An 11,895-nucleotide genomic window follows, 5' to 3' on the forward strand; every position below is an offset into this window, starting at 1 on the left:
GGGGGGGGTGTGGGGGGGGGGGGGTTAATAGGTCTGTGAGCAGGAATCTGGGGAAGAGAAGCTCAGATTACAAAAGCAGAGGGGCAGTAAGAGGGTGGGGGTGACAACTGGGTACATTTGGTGATTTCTCTAGGAGTATCTCTTTCTTATCAACAGACAGACCCCAGATGTTTTTGCAGGGGGGTCAACCAGCAGGCAGTCTCCTAACACCTCCTTCTGTTATCAGCAAACACTGTATGTGTCTGTAGGAGGTCAACCAGCCGGCAGCCTCTTACAGACAAGAAGCTTTAGTTAACAGAAAGGAGGAAGCTAGACAAAATGGAGTCCTTTTGGTTGCTTGGGTTTAACACTGCTACATTGTCTTGCTTAGCTAAATACAGCTATATATCCTTTGAAGCCATGTCAGATTTCAGAAATAAAGTTTGCAATCAAAAATGATGATCTGCTTACATGTTGAAAATTTTATTTAACAAATTCAGATTGAAAATAGTAGTAACCTAGACCATTGCTGTGGCTTTTTTCATGGAGTCTGCTGTTTATAATTTTATTTCATCTGGGTTCTTTCTTTCTTTTTTTAAAGCCCACAGTTTTGTGAAAATCTATTTTCGCAAAATACTTTAATTTCTTGTTAGGAGAAGTCAAGCAAACTGCAAAGTCAGAGAGAACAGTCCTCATAAGACTGTCCTCACTTCTGACACCAGCCGCAATTTTGAAGGGCTCTTCTGTTAGGGACCTGATGCTGTCATCACAAGCTGCATTTTCCCGGTGTTTCTTGGCTCTTAAAGACCTCATGCTCTTATCTTTAGTTTCCCTCCCCGGCAAGGCCACATTGGTCAGGAGAGGTTAAACCTGTTTCTGCAGGACCAAACCCATAAAGGGCAACCTGGCCTGTGATAGGTTAAAGATAGCCCACTCCTCATAAATAAGCAATAGCTCAGCCCCAAATCAATAAAAGGACCTTCCTCTCTCCTTATCTGTCCTTCTCTCTCCTCTCTATTCTTCTCTCTCTCCCTCCCTCCCTCTCTCCCTCCCCCCCTCTTTCTCTTTCTCTCTCTCTCTCTCTCTCTCTCTCTCTCTCTCTCTCTTCCTTCTCTCCTCTCTCCCTAACCTACCTTCCCTAATAAAATCTCCTGTTGGACCTCTCAGTGTGTGGCTTAGTTGTTGAGCATCACTGTGCCTCTACATTTTCAAACCCACCATTAGGTTCACTAATGTTCTAAAAGGATTCATTGAAAGTTGCCATGCTCACGGTCATACTTTACCACAGTGAAATGTAGAACATCTGGCTGTGTGATCCCAGCAGAGTCCTGGATAAGATTACTGTCTTCCAGCCATGATTTACTACAATGGACAGGGATGGATGCCAGCCAAGGAAGTTTACCCAAGGTTTTGGGGCTCAGAGTTTTCACTGGGTCTTGATTACATACTGCCTGCCTGGCTGCACTTTAGCCTCCAGCCTCTCTCCTAGGTCGGGGTAATTCCTTTTCTCTAACTTCTCTGGAATTTAGAACTAATACTCCATGGTCCAAAGTCCCCACACAAACACAAACACTTCTATCTGACAGGATATTCCAGAGGCTTAGAGATCACCTCCTAGTAGCAGAGACAGAGGTTAGATTTCCCTTTGAGTCAGGTTAGTTCTTTCTTAAACACTTGTACTAACATTTCTTCTTGTAAATTCACTGCTGTTACTAGCAGTACAGAAAACCAACCCAAACATCACTAAGAATGGACTGGTGTCCCATTAATATGCAATTAACACATGTTAATAAAAGCTTTTTTAAAAAAAATTCTATTAAATTTGAAACAATGTATTATGGAAGGAATTGGCAAGTGACACATAGGCAGCAAAATGGAAGTAAAATAATATAAGTTTACTCCATTGATGGAGATTAATCACACCTTATGGCAGTGCCCTGATCACCCCATACTGGGCTACAACTCCCTCTTTGATAGGGTTTTACAGCCTTGATCTCATTCAGGTGGTTACATTGCATTTTCACAGTTCACATTGCTGATATTCAAAACATGGTGGCAAGACAGTTGAATTTCAACCAGAATGTAGCAATTCTTTGGTAGGAGAGGTTACCTTTAAAATTCATTTAGTTATCTATTCTAGCCCAGGAGAAGGGGGCGTGTCTGGTCAGCAAAGTTAACAATGGTTCTTTTCATTTACAAAACTTTTGAGGGAGACTAGATACCTCAGGTGCCTGTTGATTCTGAACTAAACAAAGCAAACAGCAGAAGTTATTTTACATTGTGACATCGTAGGGTTTTTTGCTATTAAGTGTTCTCTATCAAATACACTTGCTACCAAGTTATATTATGCCTTCCTCCTCTTCCCAAAAGAGAGGAGTCACAGTGGAGTACTGTTCAGCTATAAAAAGGAATTGGAGATATCTCTATTACTATGGAATAATAGGATATGTTAAGTGAAAACTGTGTGTATGGCATATTGCCATTTGTCTAAGGGGGAAGGCATGAATACATAAACATATTTGTTCATATCAAAAGCCAATTCCCTATGGTGAATGGATTTAATATGTAATACAAACATATACCAATAAAAAAGAAAGGAAGAGTATATTAAAACATTTTTAAAAGATTGTCTTTAGGGCAAAGAGGAATAAGGGCCCTTCTCACACTCAATTTGTAGTTCTTCAATAGCCTATTTTATTCAAAGAAATCAGAATTCCTTGGAAAATGGCTGGTTCCAGGTCCTGGGGAAAGAAAAATACAAGTGAACTTGAAATATCTTGTCACACCAGAAAGCAAGGAGCTTGTCAAAAAAACTCAGGGAAACAGCCTGAATGAATGAGCAGTCATGAGAACATTTTAGCACCAATCAAGATAATATGGAAATGATTGAAACATTAAATATGTTAAAGTCTATGAATATTTAACAATGTTAAAAAATATAACTAGTCAGTGGGGAGGGGAGGTAGGCAAGATGGTGCCCATCAATTCTCCCTGGATCTCTGCAGTAACTGTAGAGTTGCCAGAGTGGGGAGTCAAACCCCATCTTCCCTCCTCTCCCTCACCCCAAATGCCTCCTCCATCCCTTTCTCCCTCCACTGTGGTCAGGGGGACACCCGTCCTGTGGACTTCATGGGACTTGGTGGGAGAGGCCCAAGACAGACAACTGAAAATCATCACACTGAGGGTGGGCAGAAAGACCTCCTAGCTACCTGTTGTGTTCCAGACCCTTTTGGGAAACAGTCCAAACAAATCATAGCACTGGATTTCTTTCTGAGAAGGATAACACTGCCAGGAAGTTTGAATGTTATTCTTCTTCAAGTTTGGGTTATAGTAGGACAGAAGATAAGAGGCAAGGGGTGAGATAAGTGTACCTGTGGAGCACAGGGAATCTTCTCGGTATGTGAAATCACAAATTAACAAATCTTCTTTTTTTTGTACCAGGGATAGAACTCGGGTCCTTGTGCCTGCCAGGCAGGCAGCAGAACCACTGAGCTAAATCCCTGGCCCTATCAAACCTTTGAGAATTTAGAAAACTGGTGTACTGTGGTGAAGAAAGCAAATGAAATGAAAAACCCAGCCCTTTGTGTTCTGTTGGATGATAAAATTGATTTGGAGCCTATACAAACAGTAAAACATGAGGTGCACACACCACTTTGCCAAAAAAATGTTTTTGGTAGCCACCATGTCTCAGCCAAGACAGGAGACACTCTTCCTCTGTTGTCAGAAAGCTGTGGCCAAAATCCTGGGTATCAAATGAAAGCAGAAAGAGAACAGTTACAGGGTGGCAAAGGCGGACACTGTAAGATAACTAGCACCAGGACCAGTGTCAAGAGCATGGATGTGCCTGAACATAGCTCACACCTGACTGAGCTAAACTGCTGCTTCCCCCTCTCCTTATCAAACATTGGGAAAAGGTGCTCAAACTGCAAATAAACCTTCACATGCTAATTGCTAACTTGGTTAACAGCCCGCCCAGGGACAAATGGTATGACAAAAGGTGACCATAAAACACTTCCCCCATAAGAGAAACAGTGTGTTTGGAATCTTACCCCCTTATAGCTATGTGAATGCCCTGACCCATGTTTGAACTTCTTTGTTTGGAAAAGACTTATACACAGTGATGAAACAGGGCTTCACCTCTCTTAGAGAGTAGAGTCTGCACATGTGTAATAAACGTCCTTCAGTTTTATCTGTGTCCCGGTACTTGGTTTTCTCTCACTGGCTTGGTATAGCACATCTTTCTGTACAGATGGTGCTGACTGCTCTTCACTTCTAAGCGGACTCAGGCTGCCCAGGAGCTTGTCTTGTCTTGACTATCGCTGTGGTTCTGGTCTCATTTTCCTTCCCATTCCCTCAACCACTAAGTCAGCACCCCTTTGGACTGGAAAGAAATTCAACCTTGAGACCACACACTTGGAAACAAAAAATGGAATGCCCATTCTCTGGAGTAAGGCTGCTCCATTGCAGAAGAATGACTTAGGTTCTTTATGTCCTGGTTTCTTATTTCCTGATGCAAGTTTTTTTTTTTAACCAAATATGAAACCTATCCAAGTCTTGATCATCAGCCAGGGTTTTGCTGTAGCACAGTCTCATTGTTCTATCTGAATTCATGTGCCTCAAAGCACACTCCAGGGTACAAATATTAAGACAAGAATACATTTCAACCATAGTTATTTAATGCATTTTTTTGCTATTTATTGTGAGCCAAAAAAATACAAAGCTATATCTAAATATGTTTGAAAAAAGGATGTAATAGAAATATTTTTTCATATTTTCAAGAGACCTAAATTGTCTATGTCTCAGTTACTTTCTCATCACTGGGACATAATACCCAACACCCACAACTCAGAGGAGGAGAGGTTGTTTTGGCTCACAGTTTGTAGAGGTTTCAGTCCATAGTCAGCTGGCCCCAAGGCAAGGCAGCATGGCGGAGGAGAAACAGTTAATAGCATGGCAGGCAGGAAACAGGCAGGGATGAGGAAAGGAGGGATATGTTCTGCACCAGGCCACACCCACAGTGATCCACCTCATCCCACAGCACTTCACCTCTCAACATTAAGCCTGGTATGAATCCACCAGTGGAAAAATCCAGTGTCATACACCCATGATTCAGTCATCTCACAAAGGTCCCATCTGTAAGCATGTGAGGCTTTGGGAGGATAACAAGATACAAACCATAGCTTGTAACTCACAGTAGTGAGTATTTGATATTGTATTTTTTATTGCTGTATCATGGTCATTGTGTATTGTATCATACTCAACTGACATGGCTTTATGACTTTTAATCAATGTTCAACTGATCCTCCGTGTAAAATTCCTTCTACAATGATGTACAAATGTGCCCAGAACAGTATCCTATTGGATCATTGTAAATCAGACTGTTTCTTATGTTCAGATGTTTATCCAACTGGTGAATTATTTAGAAAACTGATAAAAACAAAGGGCAAAATGCAGGTATATATCCCACTTTCTTAAACTATATTCAAGAGTTGGGTGTGGTGGCACATGCTTATAATCCCAACACTATGGGAGGCTGAGGTAGAAAGATCAAAAGTTGGACCCCACCCTGGGCAATTTACTTACTCACTTAGTGAGATACTCTCTCAAAAACAAAATTAAAAAGGGCTGGAGATCTATCCCAGTATTAAGGCCCTGAATCCATTTCAGGATAATCAACTAGTGGATAACAGGAAGTTCTCTTTATTAAAGTATTCCAGCTGAGAAAGAAATATGAAATTAAAATATAACCACTTGCAGTGCCTGGATAATTTGCAGATGAGGACAATGATCATCTGTTATGGTTTGGATCAAAAATGTCTCCCAAGAATGTAAACTAGTACAACCACTATGGAAATCAGTGTGGTGATTCCTCAAAAATCTGAAATTAGAAATTCCATTTGACCTAGCTATCCCCCTTCTGGGTGTCTTCCCAAAAGAGTTAAAATCATTACATTACAGGGATACATGCATACTCATTTTTATAGCAGCATAATTTATAATAGCTAGGTCTTGGAAACAGCACATATGTCCATCAACAGATAAATGGATAAGGAAAATGTAGTAATTATATTCAATGGAGTACTACTCAGTCAAAAAAAGATAAACAAGGCATCTGCAGGTAAATGAATGCAACTTGAGAACACATTTAGTAAAAAATAAGTCAAGGAACAGCTTAAGGGAGCAGCAGCTCAGATTCTTCAGGCGAGGAGGATAACAGCAAGCAGGAAGAGGTGAACCACAAGATCCCAGACCTGGCAAAGTCGTTGGGCTGCTGTGGGAACAAGGCAGAGGAGCAGCTGCAGGACCAGAGGAGCTGTTCGGAGCATGACTCACCCAGCCTTTCTCTGCAATTGGCTCAACAAGCAGATCAACTGGGATAGGCACGTGGTCAAGGCCCCCGAAGAGCCACCACATGGAAGTCAAACTACGTAATACCTCCCAAGACCTACACTACTGAGAAGAAACCTCCACCTCCAGAGATGGATATGGCAATAAAATGGTAGAATATATACAAGGATAATGGAGATGGTGCCCCACAGAACCCTTAAAAAGCCAGGCTTTTGCCAGAAGGGGAGGAGACACTGGAATCAGATGATGAGAAAGAAGAACATACTCCCCAAAAGCACAAGGTAGAACCAGAAGAATCAGCAAAAAAGAAAGAGGAGAAAACAACAAAGGATGAGACTTCCAGACTACTAAACCTGTTGAAATGTGTCTTTGGTCAGAGTAGTTTGATTTTGTGGATTATTATGACAAAATATCTCCATGAAAGTATGTATGTTAATGAACTAATAAGTATTGCTTCAAGAACTTTCCATTGTAGAATTCATTTTTATTTAAAACTTCTATGTATTTAAAATACAAATGATAGCCAGGTGTGGTGGTGCATGCCTGTAATCCCAGAACTAGGGAGGCTGAGGCAGGAGGATCGCTGTGAGTTTGAGACCAGCCTGGGCTACACAGTGAGTTCCAGGTCAGTCTCAACTATGTAGTGAGACCCTGTCTCAAAAAAACAAACAAACAAAAAAATACAAATGATGACCTGTGATTGTGAAATTGACAATACTTGGAAGCATTCTTGCTGTCTATCACAAAGTTGGTGGTGTACTTTGAGAGTTTTCAAATATTGACATGCCAATGTTCTATGAACCTTTTATAAAGGAATATACTTTCAAAGTAAATACATTGTAATGTACTGTGAACTTGTGGGGTGCTTTTCATCAGTGTTTGTACAGCATAAATAAATCATGGAAAAAATAATCAAGGACACAAGTTCAAATATTGCGTGGTTTTTCATACATTCCACAAAAATGTATATACAGATACTAAATTAATTGAGATATCCTAAGATTAATACAAGTTACCTTTGGCTTCCAAGATTATAAGAGTTGCTCAAAGTGGTGGCCAGTAGCTTCCAGACATTTATCAGTATAGCAAACTGTTGCTTGGGTAACCTTGGTATTGAGATTGCTGCATTTTCAGGTTCTTTCTAAGGGCCAGCAGTGTAGTAGGTTTTCATAATACGTGACATTCTCTAAGTTGCCCCATATGAGGGTAACACCATCTGTTGAAAAAAGTCACACTTGTTTTCTTTTCCTAAAGTGTGTACATATTTTTTGTGGAATATATACAGATAGACAGATGAGACAGAGAACAACAAATTCCATTATTTTAAAAATATTTCAATATATACAGCAATGTATTTCATTTGTACTCCTAGTTTATCTTTGTTCATTGAAAAGAAAGGTTAGTGTAATTATGTTTGTTTCTTTTTTGTAATAATCGTTTTGGTTTATGTTTCGTACTCTGAATAACTACTTTAAAGATAATGATACATGGTATAACTATTGTTATTCTGCTATTATTTGACTATAAAAATTGTTTTATTTTTTCATAAAAAAAGAATCGGACACCAAAAAAGTCCCCAAAGGTTTGTGTGTTCAGGAGTGGGTCTTTTGGGCCAGGGATCAAACTCAGGTCCTAGTGCTTGTGAGGCAGGTGGCAGAACCACTGAGCTAAATACCCAGCCCTAGAACGTTGTTTCTTATTTGCTATTTAATATTGCACTCCTTCCAGTATGGGGTACCCTCAGGGGCTGGAACAGGCATTTGTGAGCCTTCTATTTAGGTTTCAGCAAAAGTCTACTCCCCACTGCTGGGTTCTATTCCCTTCAACCACTGCACTGGATGGAAATGTCTCTCCCCAGCCAGAAATAAGCAAATGGAGCAAGGCAGCCTCATTCCCATGGACTGCCACTCCAACCAACATGGGAGAAAAGGCTCTCCTAGGTGCTGAAACCCTCATACTGGGATGCATCTGGATGGGTTCAGGAGAGGCTCACCCACCAGGGGTGCCCATGGAACTGGCCATGGTGCTATGAGCTTAGAGGACAATGTCTATCACCATGTCCCAAGGTGTGGGTGCCCTCCTCCAACCCCCACGCACCTCCACCTCACCAAGGATACAGGATGGAAGCAGTTGATGCCTGGGGTGGAGAGGAGAAGACTAAGTGAGACCAAGGCACTTCATGAGAAGCAGGTTGCTGAGAACCCTTCCTTGGGATAAGGGAAATCTGATGAGCCTTGGCTCCACCTACCCACACATGATCTATTGTCCCACTGGACTCCCTTATAAAACACATATTGATGAGCCAGGGATTTGGCTCAGTGGCAGTGCGCCTGCATCACAAACACAAGGTCCTGAGTTCAATCTCCAGTACCAACACACACACACACACACACACACACACACACACACACACACTTACCCACACACACACACACACACACACACACACACACACACACACACACGCTGAAAGAAAATTATTGAGAATGTCAAGATGGCAACTTCAAAACACTAACCCCAAGCTTGGGGCCCTTCTGAATGTGGGGCTCTGTATAACTGCACTGATCCTTTACCTATGAGGTCAGTACTGAGAGGAGAGGAACAAAGCCAGCTGCAGGTGACTCCATAGAAAGGGGGTCAGGAAGTTAGACCTCAAGCTCACCCCTTTCCCCACTCCTCAACGGGTCTCTTCATTGCCAGAACCCAAATGGAAACCAGAAAGAAGGATCACCCATATAATAGAATATAATAGAATCTACACAGATCAGCTTCCTAGAGCAGTGAGAGGGTGCAACAGAAGACTTAAGAGTGTAATCCAACGGTATTCACTTTTACGCCTCAGCATCCACTCTTCTTTAATTTGGGTGAAAAGGAGCTAGCATATATCACAGTGGGATAAAATCAGATTAGTCACTGCTATGGTCTGAATGTGTCCTCAAAACTCATATATTGAAAGCTAACCTCCCCTTATGATGGACTTAAGAGGAGGCCTTTGGGAAGTAACTAAGTCATGTGGGTGGAGCCTTCATGAATGGCATTAGCGCCCTTATAAAAGAGATTCTAGAGCTCATCCCTTCTACCATGGAGGGATACAGTGAGAAACCAAGAAGCAGAACGTTGCCAGATATTGAACGCTGGTGCCTTCAACTTGGGCTTCTCCACCTCTACATTTTTTTTTTTTTGTGGTACTGGGTATCTAATTTAGGACCTTGCACTTGCAAGGCAGGTGGAGGAACCATTCAGCTACATCCCCAGCCCTACATAATTTTTTTCCCATAACCCACTCAGTCCTATTATCCCAGTAGTCTTCATTGGGTTTTTATAGTTTTCCATGCATTTTTACAATGGAATATGAAAATACACCAAAAGGAGTCCCAGTCAATCCCCCAGATTTGACGTGGCTCTCCATGTCCTACTATATAGCAGCAACCCAAGTTTCACTGGCTATTGGGACCTACAACTAGAGGCAATATAGTGACCCCTCAATGTGCATATTGGTCTAGAAGCACGAGGAGCCCAGAGAGCTGAGGTAGGGTCCATTTCCACTTGCACATCATTAGAATTAGAACCATGTTACTTTGTAGAAAAAGTCTCCTTTGAGTATCAGCACTGTTTTATTTCTGGATGAGTGTCCACCACAAGTCAATTAAGGCTTGGTCTTGAAGGTGCCATTTTTGGGAGATGTTGTGGACTCTTGGGAAGCAGGAGGTCCTTGAATCATTGAGGGACCAACACCAAAGGGGACTGTGGGACTGCCAATCCTTCCTCTCTTTTGCTTTGTTTCCTGATTCATAATGCAAACAGTGTGCTCTGCTGGGGGCCCCTGCCATTATGTACTGCCTTCACCAAAGCCCCCAAACAATGGCACAGCCCAGTTTTGACCAGAACCTCCAGAATGATGAGCCAAAATAAACTTTTTCTTTTTATAAGTAATTGCATCCAATATCTCATTAGAGTGACACGAAGTTGACAAATACAGGCATCTCCACATCCCAAGATCGTAGAGGCAAAAATGCAGATTATTTGAGAGCATTACTGAGTAGAAGAGTGACAGGGTCATGCTTCCACCACCCAAGATCTATCTATCTATAATGTGGGAGCTGGCATTATATATATTGAGTGCTTGGTGACTTAACATATATGCATATCCTAGAGGGGCACCACTCAACCCTTACAGGATCTTAGCTAAACTGCAACTCCATTTTCACAGGCCAAACTATTGATCTGCCAAGCCAGCTATTTCTCTGGTAATACCATTGGATTCCATGATCTTAAGCCCTAACTGCCACACATCCATGATCAATTAAAGGTGTGTTACCTCTTATATCAATATATTCTGCAGCTAAGGATAAGGCCTTTTGTCAAGTTGTGAATGGTGGTACAAACATATGTGCTGTGGCCAGAATAATCGAGTCTATTCCCAGAATATGTGTTATTCTTTTGAAGACAATTGATGACCTCTTAAAGGGAGGAAGGGTTCATTGGAATCAACCAGGTAACCAGCTAGCTACCCATCTTGGTTAATTTCTTATTGCTGGGACAAAATACTCAACACTCAGTAGTTAAAGAAGAAAAGACTGTCGGGCATTTATCTCAGTAGTTCTGCTGCCTCCCTCACAAGCACCAGGTCCTAAATTCAGTCCCTGTTACCAAAAAGAAAAAAAAAAGGAGAAAAGGCTTAGTTTAGCTCACAGTTTATAGAAGTTTCACTCCATAGTTGTCTGGATCCAAAGAAGGGAGACATAATGGAAGGGCATGGTAGAAGAGAAACAGTTTGTGGTGTGGCAGGCAGGAAGCAATGAATCTTCTTTCTTTCCCTCTTCATTCCATCCAGATTGGTGTTGCCCACACCCAGAATGGGTCTTCCCTCTTCGGAAAGTCCATCACCCACACCCAGAACTATGCTAAGCCAATCAGTGGACTAATTCCAGTATCACACATCCATGATCCAGTATTATCACCCATGATCCAGTCACCTTCCTCATGAGGCCTATGACCTCACGTGGCTTTGGGGGGACATCTAGCATCAGAGGTGGGGGAAAGTGCTATCTGACACCCACAGGTCATCTTGTGAATCTGAGTTGCCTCTTCTGTGGCAAGTATCCTCCAGTGGGCATTCCACGGAGAGACACTCATGGACCAGGAATGTTCTGTTTGCATCATAGTGATGCTTCACTTTTCATGGAAGCTCTAGAGTACAAAGTGATTGCTTCATCACCTGGGATCTGGGAGTTGCAGAGGAAATCAATTCCATATGTAAACTTTGGATGAATTTACTCACAAGCAGTAAAGGCCTAATTCTGTAGATGGAAACCTCTCTTTCCTTGGTAAGTACGTCAAACAGCAAGCTCACAGTGCAGTTAATGGATTAATTAAAAGATATCCTATCATCAATTAATTCATGACATGATTTTTAGCCTATTAATCTAAATTTAATCCTCACTTCAAAGCTGGTTTATCGTGATCAAATCCACTAACATGCTCTATTGAAACAATTCACCCAGGAGGAAAATACAAGGTTTCAAATTAGGGACTCCTCTGGCTTTTTTTTTTTTTTTTTTTTTTTTT

The 11,895-nt window shown here is 41.6% G+C and overlaps 2 pseudogenes; both read left to right on the plus strand.

Annotated features, from left to right (window-relative positions):
- Positions 1-3,046: 3,046 nt before the first annotated feature.
- LOC117285357 lies at positions 3,047-3,736 on the plus strand (annotated as a pseudogene).
- A 1,571-nt stretch (positions 3,737-5,307) lies between these two features.
- LOC104872038 lies at positions 5,308-7,472 on the plus strand (annotated as a pseudogene).
- Positions 7,473-11,895: the final 4,423 nt, after the last annotated feature.

The sequence above is a fragment of the Fukomys damarensis genome, unplaced genomic scaffold, assembly GCF_012274545.1.
Source record: "Fukomys damarensis isolate Sample0158 unplaced genomic scaffold, DMR_v1.0_HiC HiC_scaffold_9, whole genome shotgun sequence".
NCBI lineage: Eukaryota > Metazoa > Chordata > Mammalia > Rodentia > Bathyergidae > Fukomys > Fukomys damarensis.